The sequence below is a fragment of the Triturus cristatus genome, chromosome 9 (genome assembly GCF_964204655.1).
Source record: "Triturus cristatus chromosome 9, aTriCri1.1, whole genome shotgun sequence".
Lineage (NCBI taxonomy): Eukaryota > Metazoa > Chordata > Amphibia > Caudata > Salamandridae > Triturus > Triturus cristatus.
The window spans coordinates 153008622-153026616 of NC_140592.1; the positions used below are offsets into that span (position 1 = coordinate 153008622).

At 45.8% G+C, this 17995-nt stretch overlaps 1 protein-coding gene and 1 pseudogene across 1 annotated transcript in view; one reads left to right on the forward strand and one right to left on the reverse strand.

The window, feature by feature from the left end:
* IL17RB (interleukin 17 receptor B) overlaps positions 1–17995 on the forward strand; it is a 169926-nt gene that overhangs the window by 65316 nt on the left and 86615 nt on the right. The window lies entirely within an intron of this gene.
* On the reverse strand, positions 1516–9354 carry LOC146797559 (uncharacterized; annotated as a pseudogene).

Here is a 17995-nt window from a genome sequence, read left to right on the forward strand (position 1 = left end):
AGACTGTTTTGAATATGCCTATTTTATAAGACTTGTATTGCAAAAATTGAAAATGCCAATAAAGATACTTTAAAAAAAAAAAATGAAGAGAGCTTCTATTTTGCACTGGTTCATTGGGTTGTGTACCGGACTTCATTTATCGTGGTTAACGGGGAATTTTTTATGTGCAGTACCAGCTATTGGAGCTAACTAGAACGACATATTGACTGATTGGGTGATTACAGGAACTTCTGCATACTTGTGGCCCAATAAAGTGAGAAACATATTCATCTTGACACTGTTAGCTTAGCATTGTGTCTGGCTCATGTTGATCCCGGTACCTTATATAGCAAAAAGGCAAACCTAGGATTCAAGTGGCACATATTTATCATGGTTCTAAGACCATATGGGGCATATTTATTAGAAAATGTCGGAGCGCGGAACAACGCCAAATTTGAAGGCGATGTGCTCTGACATTTTCAAAACACGTACATGCGCCAGATGTACTACAATAAGGCACTCCTGTGTTTTCCAGAGCGCTGGTGCTAAAATTAGATGCCTCGCGCCAACACAGGCATCCTTGCACCATAGTGCAAGGATGACTGCATTACAAGGAATTATTGTTTATGTGCAGGAAGGTGTCCCTTCCTGCACTTAAACAATCCATAACGGCGATTTGTTAATTCTATGTGTGCTGCATTCTGCAGCACACATAGAAGTAGCAAATCGTTATTATTCAATGATTGTTTATGTGCAGGAAGGTGTACCTTCCTGCACATAAACAATCATTAATGTTTGTTTGCAGAATGTAGCCCACATAGAAAAAGCAAAAACGAGGAGAAATAAAAGCATTTCTCCTTATGCGCTATTCTAACGCCAGCTCTTGCATGGCGTTAGTTTGTGGCACTACAACAGATTTACACCTCCTTGTAAATCAGGGGCAGCATCAAAAAGCAATGGGTGTTGTGGTGGAATGCCCACAGCAACGCCCACTGCACACCCCTTTGATAATGGCGGAAAGGGGCATATTCACTAGGTGGCGTTAAGCCACGCTAAGTGACTTAGCACCGTCTTGTAGATATTGAAAATGGCGCTATGCACATGGAGTGTCAAAAAAAGTGATGCTCCGGTGGCGATAGGGGCATGTACATATGCCCCAATGTCTCGGAATTACTTCAGGGAGATTCAAGTATGTGGACTGCACTACACCATACAAAGTACACTATTTAAGGTTGTGCTCACCTTACATTAAGGCACACAATCGAAATGGTATTTCCCTTGGCATTCAATTATTACACATTGAGCTGCGTATACTATTTTCATTAAAGTAATTTAGTTGTTGCGCCTCACTTCTGAAGGAAAGTGAGACCTCTCTCTCGCTCACTTAGAAAGGGCCAATAACTATGCTTAGTGCATATAAAAGGGGCAAATGGGGGAGCCCTAACAACTCCGGGTGCATAAACCAGGGTCACACTGGAACATAGTCCTTGCTTACACGTCTTCCTGTTTAATAAAGCCGGTTGAAATAAAACAACTTTAATTGTTCTGACGTTTCTTCCAGTGCCACAGCATAAACCAAGAGAGGGCAGTGTAGAAAACAAGGCGCCTCAAAATGTCAATGTCATGGACATCTGTGCAGTAAATAGACCGTTTATAAAGGTTAACTAAGAACATTATGATGGGAGGCACTTTGTGCATCACCAGAACAGGTCCACGGGTCTCTTGACTGCCTGCCTTGCACACTCATATGAGTTAGAAACAACTTTTTTAAGCTGAAATCTGAACATTATGCAGCAGATAATGGATTATGTGGCAAATACATAATTTTGCAGAAAACGTGGCAGTAGCCGAATGGCATAAGCCGAGTGCATGTATGTTGCAGAACTAACAAACTAGTAAGGGTGTCGAAACCCCTTTTCAGAAAAACACAGTGCCATTGTCAAAATGTATCATTTACAAGTGGACGGTCTGGACAGGAAGCCCTCCCACTCGCCCAGTCTGTGCCGGCCTGCCGCACAGTCCACTTCGTGTGTCTTTTCAGATTCGTTTTCCAGCCGGACTGGGGTCCTGGCGTGCCTAACGGCTACAGAGGCCTACCTCGAAGCTGGAGAACCGGGTTCAAGTCACGGCAAGGCCGATTAACATCCTGTGATGATGGGCAAATCCATGGCTTTAAGTGGGCCGGGTGTCACCGGTGCTGAGCACCGGCAGTTTTTTAAAGGGGGCCTCGAAACGGGTCTCTACTCGGCTCTGTTTTGTGCCCTGGCACAGGCGGTCTGTTTTTTCCCCGGACATCCATGTGTGCGTGCTCACACTGCTCACTTTTCACTATTGTGCGGTGCTCACACTGCTTACTTCTTGCATGAGGTCATGGCAGGTGAGCTTTGTAAGGGAAATCCTTTAAAGAGAGTCCTTTTCTCTCTGGATTTCCCTTCTCTTTATGAAACTCAGGAGCAGCAACATTGTTGTGGTGTCACCAGGGCTTAAGTGGAAGCTTTTCCAATATTATATACAAGCCATAGTTGCAGCTTATTTATCTTATGCAACTAACAACCGTTGACAAAGCCAATAGTCCTGACTTGTTGTAGGTATGATGTCACTTGTATCATATATCTGGATGCAATGACAGAAAACAGCAAAATACAAGTTGGGCGGCACCCAATGCTAAGCACAGATTTGTAGCTTACCTGTTCTTAAGCCACGCCCTTAAATATATTGGCCACGCCCCTTTGAGAGCTCCCCCTCCCCCAGTTTTTTCATTCCACTTAAAGCCCTGGGCAAATCACTTAATCTCCCCGTGCCAAACAAAATAAACGTGTCCGTCTGAAAACAGGTGCTCAATTTAAAGCGCTCTGGTACCTTCGGGTCGAATTTACGCTCTTTAAAATTCAAAACAAGAAAAATCGCACCCGTACACACTGGGGGCACGGGGTGAAGCATACCGCGAATGACATGGTTTCTGTGTCTGCTATTAGCTATGTGCTTTGTGTAGTTTGAGTACGGCTGCCTCGCCAACAGCCGACAAAGATTCACTTTCAAATTTGCGTGTACTCTTTCTTCACACCAGCTTCATAATAATTTAGCGTTTGCTGCAGCAACTTCCCAGAAATTAATAAAAAATTGAAAATATATTTCTGCCAGTTTTCTAACACCCTGTGGGGTTTTTTCATTGACATTTCTATACTACTCGGGCAGGGCAGCCTTCACAGCGGACAACACAATGAGCAGACACTTTTTATTATAAATAACGGACCCCTTGCAGCGCTCGTGCTGGGCAGCGGGCCTCCGATGATCATGGTATTGGGCGGTGATGTGTCTGACGACTTGGGTCGATAAACGTCACGACGCTTTGTTAGACCCAACCAGGGTTAGACAGAGGGGTCCCTGCGCAGCAGGTGCTGAACCCATTCAGCTATTTTGCAGACACACAGGCGTGTCAGCCGCCCCCTGGTAAGCGTGGCAGCGGGTGGGATACCTGCCGAACAAAGGTAACATGCAAGAGAGGCCTGGCTGTCTCAGGTAAGACACAAGTCACATTATGAACCAGAAGCACAGCCCACCCCTCAGGTCTCCTGAGGGTAGTAGCTACGCACCGAAGGGATCTCTCGGTGCACGGTAACCTGGACACATTTGTGTACTTGGCCTGCACCTGGACACGTTGCTGAACCCCGTCTGTATGTGCCACTAACACCTGCGTGTTCATTTGGTATACAAAGCAGTTTCAAGTAACCCGGAGGCGACAGGTTTGCGCTATGCACAAAACCATATAAATTGTGTTTTCAAAAGGCCCGCGTGCTTCGTTTTAAATTACCTTGTTATTGTGTGCAAAGGGACAATGTAGCACGGTTCAAATGATGTAAAGACACTTGCAGTGACACTCATCCAGTTGTTCTGCATTTTTGCCGCCAACAAGCATTGGCAAAAGCCAGCATAGCTCACGTTTGAGACCGTTGCTTTTTTTTATCTTTCATTTTAACGAGCAGCGTTTGAGATGCGCAGCGAGTAATTTGCATTTTATGGTGTCTGCTGGGTAGGGTATCGGGCTTTTAGGGGAAGTGAATGATGAAACAATTCTGTACATACACAACCCTGTGGTCGTCAGCAATCAGCGACTGTATATCAAGCGGAGTTACTGGAGATCTTTGTCGCATTAATCTGTCTGAGGCTTAAATGGCAAATAAATCACCAGTGCTTGACCACACACGCATGAGACTGTTTTTCCTGAGGAAAAATAACTAGTTACTAGCAGGGCACAAGTCCTAAAAAAAGAAGTGGGGGGACGCTGACGTCACAACAGGAAGTAACGTCACGAAAGGTGGCTTGCACCATCAGACTCATTGCCTCCCCTCGCTCACAGAAGCCAGCGCGTGAGCAGCGTTCTGAATGAACTCCGATCTCGCCCAAGAGAGACCAAAGAGTGAATGTGTGGATCCATTTGCTCCAGGTATCGAGCTCCCGGTAAAATAAGTGGGGGGGACGCCGTCCACCCACGTGGTACCCCGACTCAAGCCCAAGTTACTAGCATGGGCCGTCTTGGTGAGTTACCGTTTCTGTCACACCGGGGCTGAGTGACTATTGATGTTAGAGGGTAAAAGGGTGTGGCGTCGGTGTTTCACATTTGTTTAGTGAAAGTAAGCAGGGGTGAAAAATTGTCTAGCAAACGCGACAAAGAATTTTCAATTCTATTAAGGACACGGAGGCGAGGATTATGCTTCTCTTTGCTTTACTGCAAAAACACAGCAGCCAATTAAACAACTTTAAACTTCAGCATACCCCGGAAGTACAACCCCCTCCATAGTATGCACCAATCACTATCAGTACTTAGTATATATAGTCTGAAACCGCAACATCACTTCCTCTTTCTTTGCGTGAAACTCTTAAACACAGTCCACAAACTTGATTGTTGAACACTGGACCACCGATTTCCTCATCGACGTGCGTCCAAACTTGAACCCCGAACTTCATCTCCTGAAGATGTTGTCCTCTGTCTTATGTCAACCTGGAAAATCTCCCTGGCAAGCCGTATCATCCTTGCCGATGCCAAAACTCCAGAACCTCAAGGTTGCTTGGTCTGTTCACCTGGAATGGAAACTGACATCGTAACTTCCATACAAAACTGGCGTTGAAGTCAATGTACAGAATTACAGGGTGGGTACAACGTTAAAACAATTACACAATAATGTTATCAATCCCGAAGCTTGGGTGGGATAATCCTCGCCTCCGTGTCCTTAATAGAATTGAAAATTCTTTGTCGCGTTTGCTAGACAATTTTTCATTCTATGTCAGTCCACGGAGGCTCCGATTATGCTACTTAAGTTGATCCACCACCACCGAAGCTACATCCACAATAGGTTTATGGTAAAACGTTTTGAATGTGGAATCAGTCGACCAGTCCGCCACAGCCATGATATCTTGCTACCGGGAACCCGCCCCAAAGGACTTTGAGGCCATAGCTCCTCTAACGGAATGGGCTCCAAATATGGAAATATCCACCCCCGCAAGACCCAGTAACCAAGTGACCCACCTGGCCAGGGTTGCAGCTGTGACCGGGCGAAAAGGTCTCTGAAGAGCAATTAATAATTGTCCTGATACATCAGATCTAAATTCCCTAGTACAATCTTCATAAACCTTCAAACACCTGACAACACACAATTTGCTGTGATGAGGAAAGGCAGGGTATGTAATACACAGAGAATGCGTTTTAGTACGTCTGGAAATCGTAAAGGAAACTCCAGAAGGAGTAAATACTCTACCTGCCAAATACAATGCCCGCACATCCGACACTCGTCTACATGAGATTAGACACAGCAAGACTGTCAATTTTGCAGATAATTGTTTCCTAGACAAGGCTTCATTATTCGGCCAGTTCCTCAAAAAACGCAATACCACCGAAACGTCCCAAAGTACGGTGTACTTAGGTTGGGGAGGGTTCACTAAACGAATCCCTCGCACCACCTTGCAAACCAAAGGGTGTTCCCCAACCGGTCTGCCCTCCACATGCGGATGGCCCGCCGAAATTGCCGATCTAAAGTTATTCACCGTCCGGTATGCCAAGCCGGATTTGGCTAGTTCCGACAAAAAAATTCACAATTAGATGAATGTCGGATCCCACTGGATCACTCTGTCGCTCACCACACCAACCAACCCATCGCTTCCAAGCAGATTCGTATCGCTTGTGTGTGGAGGGTGCCCAAGCCTGGGATAAGAAAAAGAGAGTGTCTTGCGAAACTCCCGGCACCTGCCAGCGACGCCTGAAAGTCTCCAGGCCATGAGAACCAACTGGTTCTGCAACACTAACGGGTGGCGAAGCCCCTGAGGATCCGTGAGAATGTCCGGAAACGAGCGAAGACGAACCGGAGGCGCACAAACCAAGGTCAAGGCGGTTGGGAACCATGCTTGAGCTTTCCAACAAGGAGTAACCAGAACCAGTTCCGCTTTCTGTCTGCGAGTCTGTGCCAACACCCTCGGGATCATGGCAAATGGTGGAAAGGCATATAGAATACCCGTCGTCCACGAGTGAAGAAAGGCGTCCGAGCCGACCGCTAGAGGGTCCGGCCGCCAACTGTAGAACCGTGGAAGCTGACTGTTGAGTCTGGACGCAAACAGGTCCAACACACAAGGTCCCCACTTGAGATTCAACGCTTCGAAACTGCTGGGATGGAGCTTCCAGTCGCTGCTGTCCCGCAAATGTCGTGAATTCCAATCGGCAATCACGTTGGATGACCCGGGAATATATTCCGCCGTCACCATCAGACGATGGTCCAGGCAATAATGCCAGAAGTCCTTGGCTATCTCCGCCGAGAGGCGAGATCGGGTCCCTCCGAGCCGATTTATGTATCGCACCGCGGACACATTGTCCATGCGGAGAAGAATGCAACAAGAAACCTTCTGAGGGGCCAGTGTACGAATCGCAAATGCTCCCGCAAGAAGTTCCAAGCAGTTTATATGCAATTTCAGCTCCTCCGGAGACCACCGACCCCCCGTCGCCATGGTCCCGCAACGCGCTCCCCAGCCCCATCGACTCGCATCTGATTCTATCACTACATCCGGGCTGGAGGAGTAAATGGCCCTGCCGTTCCAGGCATCCATATGGTCTAACCACCAATTGATCTCCGTACGAGCCTCTGCTGAAAGGGCTATCTGTTGCGCATACGAGAGACCCTTGCGTAGATGCAAAATTTTCAATCTCTGAAGGGCCCTGTAATGCAATGGACCCGGAAATATCGCCTGAATGGACGCAGCCAACAGGCCTACAAGGCGAGCTAGCGTCCGTAATGATATTGTCGGAGAGGCAAGCGCTCTCCTCAATTCCTTCCTGATTGCCACTCTCTTCTTCAAAGGAAGCAGTAACTGACACGTGAGAGAGTTGATCTGAAATCCCCAAAAATCCATCGATTGCGATGGAATCAGAACCGACTTCTCTAGATTCAATAGGAAACCTAGTTCCTGCAACAGTCGGAGCGTCCAAGACAGGTGCCTCATCAAGAGTTCTTTCGACTGTGCCATAATTAGAATGTCGTCGAGATAAATTATCAGACGTACCCCCCGTTCTCTCAACCAGTGCACCACCGGTCTCATGAGTTTGGTGAAACACCAAGGGGAGGAAGACAGACCAAAGGGCATCGCGGAAAACTCGAACCACTGGCCGCGCCAGAGAAACTGGAGAAACCTTCTGTGTGGCGGGAATATAGGAACCGCCAGATAGGCGTCCTTCAGATCTAAGCGAACTAGCCAATCCTGTTCTAGAAGGATGTCCCGCAGTAAATGGATGCCCTCCATTTTGAAGTGGTGATACACCACCCATGCGTTGAATTCCCTGAGATTCAACACTAAGCGAAACCCTTTGTCCTTCTTTGGAACCAAGAAAATCGTGCTTACAAAACCCAGAGGATGAGGAATAGACCGCACTATCACGCCTTTTTGGAGTAACGCTTCCATTTCCCTGTCGATTAAACTCTTTTCTTGTAGGGAAAAATGTAGGGAGCCGGGCATCTGACTCTGATTCGGAGTGGCGTAGAACTCTATGTGGTAGCCCTGCACTGTTTGTAAAACCCAGGGATCGACCGTAATCTCTTGCCACCTGTGAAGGAACAACGCAATGCGACCTCCCACCATGCACTCTGTGGTATTCAAAATCGTTACCTGAATAGGAGCTATCTCCGGAATTTTGTTGTCCTCTGTAGACTCCTCTGTGGCCTCGACCTCGTCCACCCCGATTGCGGGAGGGGTAAAACTGCGGCTTCTGACCACCTCTGCCTCTTTGCTCAGCACCTCGGGAGGTCTGGTTATAACCTCGGCCGGACCCTCGACCCCTGGAGCGTCCGGCCCTATCAAAAACACCAGTGTGGAACACCTTCTTGATGTTAGCCTGCGCCTTATCAAGTGCTGAAAACGTGGCGACGTATTTGCCCATCTCTTTGACAAATTTATCGCCAAACAACATGCCATTGGCCAGGGAACCCGGTTCCGTCGTGGCCATCTCCGCCAGTTGAGAGTCAATGCGCATCAAGAAGGAGCGCCTCCTTTCCGTTGACAGCGCCACATTGGCATTGCCCAAAAAACACAGGGCCCGTTGGGCCCACTCCATAACATCCGAAGTGTCCAACGGAACGTTTTGATTCTTGGCGTTGACCGCCGCATCCAATATCTTGGTAAGGGGGCCCGAAACATCCAACAGTTTATCCTGGCACCCCCGCCAGGCTCTATCCAAACCCTTTTTCGGGTCCTTTGCGAATTTGCGCATAAATGTAGCCATATTTGGATCTAACTCTGGCGTGTCCGCCACTTTTCCAGTCAGCGAGGGTCTCGGGCATTCCGACTTTAAGGTGGCGCGCACCTCTTTCTCAAAACCCTGTCGTAGGTTTACCCCCACATAATGGGCCACCTCCGGACAAGGAACCCACTCTGAGGATCGAGGGTGTATAAGACTCTGAGGGTCAAATAAAAGATTTTTGGGAGCCTGACTATCATCTGCTTATAAGCAGTATGTGTGGCCTTTTTCTATTTCTTTTTAGGCCTCACCGACTCCACCTCCGAGTCAGAGGTATTTGTAGTAGACGGAAAAGAGTCATCAGTGGTATAAGAAGCCATGGAGCCATGGTTTTTCATGACGTTTTTGGCCATGCGCGCCAAAACCTTGGCAGAAGACTGCGAAGTTCCCGCGCCACTATGTTGAGTCTTCATCTTCCTCTTGCCATATTTGAGGAGAGGCTTAGTAAAAGGCTTTAGGGCTTTTATTAAAGCTTTATTAACTGAACCCTGGACGTGGGTATCCAGGGCCTCAACCAAATTCTCCTCCAATTGTTCAGGCTCCTCATATTCCTCATATGCATCACACTCTACCCACTGATCTTCCTCTTCGGCGTAGTACGCCATTGCTTCAAGCAGAGAGGTCTGGAGGAGATTCATGGGGGGGAGCAGCCCAGGGGTCTGTCAGAACCTGTCCCTAGAACTTGCACAAAAAGAATTGAAACCTACACTAAAGGTTCTGAACTAATATCAAGGTGGAAGGAGAAACCCCTAATAAAACTCCCCTAGAGCAAAGCTCTATGCCGGTAACACGCTCCGGTCAGCGTTCAGATAATGAGGCCAGAGATGTGTGCAGTCTTTTTACTCTGTGCGCGAGGAGCCGTTAATTCGAAATAGACGAAAACGGGTTCTCGCGCACAGACACAGCGTCCGGGGCAACGACGCGACCGCTCTCTGAGCACGAGCGTGTCGTGTCTGCCTCCTCCTTCTCCACCGCCCCCTAGCGCTCGTAACAGTCCAACGACGCGCGCGCTGCCGTACACGACGTCCCCAGAGGGAGCCGGAGACGAGAACACAAACACCTCAGGAATACTGACACCGGCAGCGCCGTAACTTCCTACAACAGTACAACAATCCTGAATATATGCATAAACCAGCGGTAAAATCCTTAAAACAAGAACTTCCCCACAATTCTACCACAACGAGAAAGGTAAGGAAAAACACTTATCTGCTGCTGCAGCAGCAAAGAAAGAGGAAGTGATGTCGCGGTTTCAGACTATATATACTAAGTACTGATAGTGATTGGTGCATACTATGGAGGGGGTTGTACTTCCGGTGTATGCTGAAGTTTAAAGTTGTTTAATTGGCTGCTGTGTTTTTGCAGTAAAGCAAAGAGAAGCATAATCGGAGCCTCCGTGGACTGACATAGAATTCCTCTGTGACTCCTTCAAGCACAGACAAGGCCCTAAAGCTTCGGTATCCTGAAATAAATTAGGTTACTTTCCATGATAGTTGTAGGTGGAAGTGAGATAGTGAAACTAGGTGGAAGTGAGATAGTGACCGAGCACCATTCGTACAAGAGCTGACTGATCTGCACTATGTGGAATAATAAAAGCCACAGACCTTTTGCTCCCGATTACACAATTACAGGCACTTAGTTACTCGGTATTCCCACCAGTCCATCTCCAGAGATACCTTTGCAGTAAACTCTTAAGGCAGTGGTTCCCAAACTGTGCACCGTGGCTCCCTGTGGAGCCGTCCAACCTAGCCTGGGGAGACGTGCACCAAGCACTTCAATGCATTTGATGTTGAAGGGTCTGTTGGCTTTAGTTAAACTAATTAGACTTAAACGCATGATGATGATTTGTAAGTGACATGCCTAAAGCTGTAAACGTTGTTCTTAATTGATGGCATGTGGAGGGAGATGACCTCCATATTTCACTGGATCTCCACCTTCTAACACTCCCAAAGTAAGCAGAAGATCCCTGATTTATTTTGTTAGACTCGTTATTAGTTTTGTTTTTTTCCAAATGCATTTTACACCAATGCAAGTTATCAGGAAAGTGCAGTTGTCCGGTCTATTGAACACACTAAGTAGTATTAAGTTTTGACATTTGTACTTGAATCATAGGTACTTCCAATCGGTGCTTAATTTGTAAAATATTAAGTGCCAGGGCTCTGACAAGGAGGCCACTGCAGCTTGCACCACCCAGCGCTCCTGTCGTCACTGCCAAAACAACTACTAACACTCTCTCTCTCGCATGTAAATGCAACAGTAAAGATTATTCCGGGTCCCAAAGCTAAAGGAATGGCTGGGGTAGGCAGGTATTAGTAATTATTTAATGTACATTGTTTCCCTAAACACCTGTTATACTGCTCCTCTCTAAATTACATGAGCAGCGCCACCTTGTGGCAGACTGCTTTAAGCGCGGTGTTAACAATTAGGTTCCGGTGCCGAGCACCGGAAACCAATTAAGTGCCGGTGCTCAGCACCGGAAAGCTCCGGCTCAAATTAAGCACTGCTTTCAATACACATTTCTTTCAGTACACATACATTTCCAGACAGGCCTGCTCTCTCCTTGAGCACAGGGAAGTAAAACACCATATACGGCATAATGCCAATATTTGGAAGCAAGAACGAGGGATGTTTAAAACCCCCCCAAAAAACAGATATATTTATTTTACTTGCATTAATTTGGAGGCACTTTTAGGGTGACGAAAGCAATAATAAAGCTGTATGTGGTTTAAAAAACTTGTGAGTCACCCTGCTGAGACAGGTGTGTTGGCACGTATGACATGGGTAGAAATGGAAGTGCATGCAAATATTCTTCAAGTGCAGAAGCACTTTGGCAATGGGGCCTACATGCATAGGGGTGCTATCTAGCACTGTAAGTGGGATAAAAACGTTTGAGAGGGTACTCTTTAAAAGGCATTGGCAAAGAAGTGTAACTAGAAATATTTTATTAGCAGCGCCCCCTTAGTAATACGAAACACCCTGCGTATATGATTATAATACCTTCATCAGCTTTATCCCAATTATTTTCAGGGAGAAAAATGCAAGTACTCCAGAGGCTGGACTTATATCCCCCCCAACCCTCCAAAAAAATTAACAGGGGGGAGCCACGGTCAATTGCCAATCGGTCAAGGGAGCCACGGGTCGAAAAAGTTTAGGAACCACTGACTTAGGGGCAGATTTAGAAGCCCCTTGTGACACTTTTGCGCTCCGTTGCGTCACTTTTTGCGACGCAGCAACGCCGTCAACAATACAACGTGTTGCGGCCAATTTACAACATGACGCATCTAGGGAGATGCGTCACCTTGTAAATCTCTGCACCAAATTATTCCTGTGTTAGGTATAATGTATGAAGGGTGGGCGTTCCCACACAGGACACTCTTGTAGAAGTGATGCAGTGAAATCTACAATATTTCACTGCGCCACTTCTAGGACGCCACTGCGTCAAAACCTTATGCCTGATGGGAGCAGGCGTAATGAGTGACACAGTGTATTAGGTATAGCCCTCCCCCAAGCATTGCTGGAGTTGGGTCATGCTTGCGACACAACTTTAGCAATGCGTGACTTTTGCGCTGACAGATGCATCAGAATTTCTGATGCATCTGTCAATCCTTGCACCATGGTGCGCTGTATTGTAATTACAATGCATCCATGGTGGCGCAAGGCTTTCTTTGCCCGGCGCAAGGAAACTGACTCGTCTCTGCTCTAACGCAGAGATGCGTCAGTTTCTTGTAAATACGCCCCATACTATTGTGAAGCAAAGCTCTGTGAAACAGTCAAACTTTGGCACTGTTCAAAACACCTAAAAAAATCCGAGTACTTACTTCTCCAGAGCTCAGAGGCGTCCCCCGGTCGAGGCACTGTAATATTGAGGTCATGTAATAATAGTGTGATGGAAGAAAATAATTAGTCATAGCGAGTACCTGACTGTTGTTAATATAGACACCAAAAACCACTAAAATGTGTCTGCTAAATGTATTTTAGAGTCCATGGTGAGAGGAAGAAGGTAAAGCACACGGAGATGAGGGGAAAGGGGCCATGCTACCTCAAAACCATGGCGGAACAAGGTGCACCTTGTTCTAATCGTTAAGCACTATTGACGACTCATTTAAAACCTCTTTCCAGTGCACTACCCTATTTCTCACCCTATACCTTTATCAACATATCCTCTACCTCCACTCTCTAACTCATCCCAAACCCTATACGACTACTATGATCCCCAAAATAACCCTTTCTAGACTATTCCCTACTCGACCACGTCTTACATCATCTTATACCTCTTTTTACTATTCCTATCCCCCAAAACAAGCCTTTCTAAACCCTAAAGACTTATAAACCCTCCCTCTTCTATCCCTCCACTATCCTTTTCAATCCAAATATCAGACTAACATGTCCACCACTCAAATTACTTTCATATTTCACTATACTAATTCACCACTAATCCTTTATGGGTTCCGTAGTAGCGTGCTACTCGCGGAAAAAGCACTTCGATGCCTCGTCAGGGGTAGTAAGCGCTATGTAAATGCAATTACAATACAACATATAAGCTCCTCAAATTACGTTCCCATTCTGGAGGCACAACAAATGGCAGACACGTCTGCCACTCACAGGTAATGTTCAGTTGACAACGCCCTTCTGAACTGCTGCCTGTTTGTAAAGTGTGCATGTGTTCTCCTTACTAACTGCATCTAGGTCGCTGAAATGGCATTGCAATGAAAGAAATCTTTTTGTTCAGCTCATTGATATATGTATTTTTAAAAGGCTGACTCCCTGCTACCAGACACATTGTACTAAATTTACATTTTACAATAAGTCAAAGGAAAACCAATATGCTGCCCAAGGAATCCATAAAAAAAAAAAAACACCAAGTTAAAAAGGCACATTTTTTATCCGTTGTTTAACTATTGAAAGATTCTTGTGTGGCCACTTGCTCAAAAGTTGCTTTTTAAGAAACAGTTATAAACACAAAAAATAACTGTCATTTAATATTCTATGAAAACTTTAATCACTTGCCAGGAAAGGTGTTTAAATTGAACATACAAACTGGACAGATGCGTCGATTATAATTTTGTTAATTTTTCTAAAATAAAACATAAAAAGTATGAGCTCGTGGCTGCAGAGAGAGAGCTGACCCTAAGCCACTTTGTACACTGTTTGTTAAACTGCAGTTGTGTTGACACAGGCTCTGATCAGCACCACCTAAGCTTTAGGTAGAGCCGATCAGAGCTCGTGACTGTCAACACAGCTCTCAGTAGCTAGACCTCAGACATCCAGCAGACTTCAAGAACCGCCTGCCATTAATCACCAATTGGTCAAATGAACACGTCGAAGGTTGCACCCCAATCTCAATTCTGCACCGTCTTCATAATCACCTGTGTTTCCTCCACAGTAGGGCACCCGATTTTCGTCCCACCTTGTTTTCACTGTATCTGTAATCTGCATGTCATCTCAGCAAACACCTCCCCCCACAGTATCTGCCTCCCACCTTTGTTTGCCTCAACTTTATCTGTTGCCAAACGCCATTTTTCATACCCTACCTCTGTATCTGGCTGCCCCTTTAACTTTCAAGTTATTTTGTCTGTCATTGCATCTGTACCTGTCAACCCTCCATTGTATATGTCATCCAGCATAGCTTTCACATTCGCCTTTCCGTCTTCCACAGTATAGCAATAGTATGTACCATCTGTCACACCACTTTATTTTCCCCATTGTTTGTCAAAACCTCCTTATCTGTAACCCGCGACGTTGCCACTTTTTCACTTCATCTGTCATCCCTTCATATCTACTACCCGATGCACTTTTTATGTCACCCCCTCCGTTCCTGTCACCGCCTCTGTGTTGGTTATTTATCATGTCTGTCATGCTTAGCTGCATCTATCAGTCGTTTACTCAGTCACCTCAGCATTACGTGCCCACCACTGGATATCGCCATAGTCCTTCTCCCCCTCTTTCTCTTACTTCCACTGTATCTGTTCCCAGCCCGGGTCTACCACACCGTCTGAGTCTCATTGCATATTGTGTCTCTTGACACAATTTTGCCGCTGCCATGTTTTTTTCCGCTGTTGTAAAATGTAACTCTGCACTCGATGACTTGGGCCCTGTTTTTCTTTGGCTTGCCCCAAGACTACCTATATACTCTAAAATTCCAGATTACCACGGATTATACACTCACAATGTAAAACAAAAACAAGTGTAGTAATTGTATAGCTCCTCAATCCCTGGGGATACAGCACCCAGGACAATGTGCTGCATGGCTACACACTTATAAGGTCCAAAAGGTCTCCCTTTCCCATTAAAGACCGGTTGTTGCTCGTTCTTAATGGAGGCCCTGTGCTGTTTCTATAGGCGTTTAACGATCCCTGGAGTAATTGGAATGTGCTCTGCGACAGACATAGGCCATTCATTATCCATTTTACGAAACCTGACTTCTGCCAGACTGATGTCTGCCTGGTCATAGTAAACAAAAATAAGCATTAGGAATGCAATTGGTCTTGCATTTTTTTGAGTTAGAGCTATTGGCGTTGTAAAAGGCAATGTCTTTTACCTTGTGTAAAGGTGTATATGTATATGGCTTAAGTAGAGTTATGTGGTTTGGATTGGAATTGTTAGTTGTGCAATTGTGTCGCGTGGACTTGTGTGGTGTGGTGTGGAGTGGATTTGAGTAGTGTAAATATGTGGCATGGTGTGCATTGGAATTATGTGTATAGTAATTATGTGATGTAGAGTTCAGTGGTGTAGATTAAAGTTGTGTATAGTGGCATAGAGTGGTGCTGCGCATATTGCAGTGGAGTAGTGTGGAGTGGCACAGATTGTAAAAGAGTGGCTTAGGATGGTGTAGTATAGAGTGTAGTGGTGTAAAGTAGATTGTTTAAGAGTAGAGTGAAGTGGTATAGAGTGGAGTGGTAAAGAGTAGAGTGGATTGGCCTAGAGTGCAGTGGCATGGAGTGCAGTTTTACATAGTAGAGTAGCATTTAGTGGCATAAAGTGGAGTGGTGAAAGTACAGTGGGGTGGCCTATCCTGGAGTTGTATAGAGTGCAGTGGAAAAGAGCGCAGTTGTGTATAGTAGACTGGGGTAGAGTGCATTAGCATAGAGTGGAGTGGAGCATAGGTGAGTGGAGCATAGGAGAGTAGAGAGGCGAAGAGTGGAGTGGTGCGTGTTGGAGTGCAGAGGTGTAGAATAGAGTGGCACAGAGTGCAGTGTATAAGTGTGCAGTGGTGCAAAGTAAGTCAGATTAGCGTGGAGTGCGTTGGTGTAGAGTGTAGTGGCATACATAGTGTATAGTGGTGTAGTGGCATAGGGTGCTTTGTCATAGGGTCAATTGGCAAAGAGTGCAGTAGAGTGGGGTGGTGCAGAGTAGAGTGCAGTGTTATAGCGTGTAGTGGTGCAGAGTGGTGTAGATTTCAGTGGTGTCGCATAGAGTGGCTTAGAGTGCAGTGACGTAGAGTGCAGTGGTGTAGAGTGTTGCTGTGTAGAATATAGTGGTGTACAGTTCAGTGGTTCAGAATAGGTTGGACTAGAGTTCTGTGGCGTAGAGTGTATTGTTTGTGAGTATAGTGGTGTTGTGTGCATTGGTGAAGAATACAGTGTTGTTAATTGCACCATGAAATGTGGTGGCATAGAGTGCAGTGGCGAAGAGTAGTGTGGCGTGTAGTGTTGAACTGAGTGTCACAGGGAAGATTGTAGTGGTGTAGAGTGGAGTGACGTTGAGTGAAATAGTGCAGAGGGGATTTGAGTGGTGTAGAGTGCAGTGGGGTAAAGTGTAGTATGCATAGTGTGGCAGCACACCGCTATTACAGAGAACATATTTTCATTTGAAATGAGCATTACATTTGCACAGACACACAGTTTTACTGATAAAAGTGTACAGTGTATAAATGACCATTTTTTTTAACATTATCATTGTAATGATTTCTTTTGATTGTATTAAAATATTTGTTTCTACCAAACTTTAGAGTAACCCAAAAAAGTGTTTCATTTGCGCTTTCCTATTTCTCATATATTCTTATTCACAGATATGCACATTTTGTTGTGTGCTACAAAAAAATAACTTCATTCAGAGTTACTCCAGCACACCTGCAGTACCCAGCCATATTGTCACATAAATGGTCTCACTTTGAAGTCTGGGGAAAAAAGAATAAACAGTAAACTCACTGGAAGATGGAGCCTGACACTTGAGCTTTGTTGGAACCGAAAAGTAATTAGTAAATGTGTATTCCAAACTACAAATTCATGGCACGCAATGTGCGGAATTCATTCGTATGCACTGTGGAAGCTTTCGTAATCTCGCAAAGATATCTTTAGCAAAGTAGAGAGTGCTTGGTAGGCTTCACCCTAATTAAACAAGAAGTGGGGGGGGGGGAGAATAAACGAGAGGGTTACAGAGAGCCAAAGAGAGGTGAACGAATAAGAGGGCAGAGGAAGAAGACAGAAGAAAGAGGAAAAAAAGAAGGGAGTGTGCGCGAGAGAGGATAAAATGGATAGAAACAGATAACACGAAGAGGGGTGAGGGAACACAAGAGACAAGGAAGACGAAGGAGAAAAATTTGTAGGAAGACAATGAGAAAAGATGAAAAGAGGAAGAGAAAGAGCGATAGGAAATAGAGAGAGGGAGCAGAGTTAAATAATAGGGATGATGAGGAAGGAAAGAGAGAGATGGGGAGAGCAAGAGAGAGAAACACAACGAGGGAGGAAGAGAAGAGCAGACGAGAGGTGGACGAGTGTTAAGAGAGCGAGTGTAGAGCTCTAAGGTTGCTTGATAATCATGTGGTGAAGAGAGTGCCTAATTGGAAACGGACCCGCCACCTTGAGCTCTTGAAAGAACAGTAGCGGTCCGTGGAGGGAGTTCGGTGGGAGCAGTGAGGCGGGACGGGGGAGGGGCAGGGTGGGGAAATGTAAACACCGGAATATGGATGAACGGAGGTAAGTACACATTTAAATAAATAAAACGAATTTCGTTGCGCGCGCTGCATCGCAGCAGGGAAAGCATGTTGGGGTCTCGGTGTCCCTCAACATTGTGTAATTCTGGGCAAATCACTTTATCTCCCAGGGCCTACACAAAAAAGAATATGTCCTTGTGTAATGAAACTGGTGCTCATGTGTTCCAGTACCTTCGATCGAGTTCTCACTATATAAAAAACAGAAAAGTTTCATCAAAAATGTTCTTTTCTCAGTAGCTACCTAATGCAGCCCTGATGATCGCCGTTCTTGATGTTACATGCACACAGTGCTGCCTTTGGTTGGAACATGGGCCTGC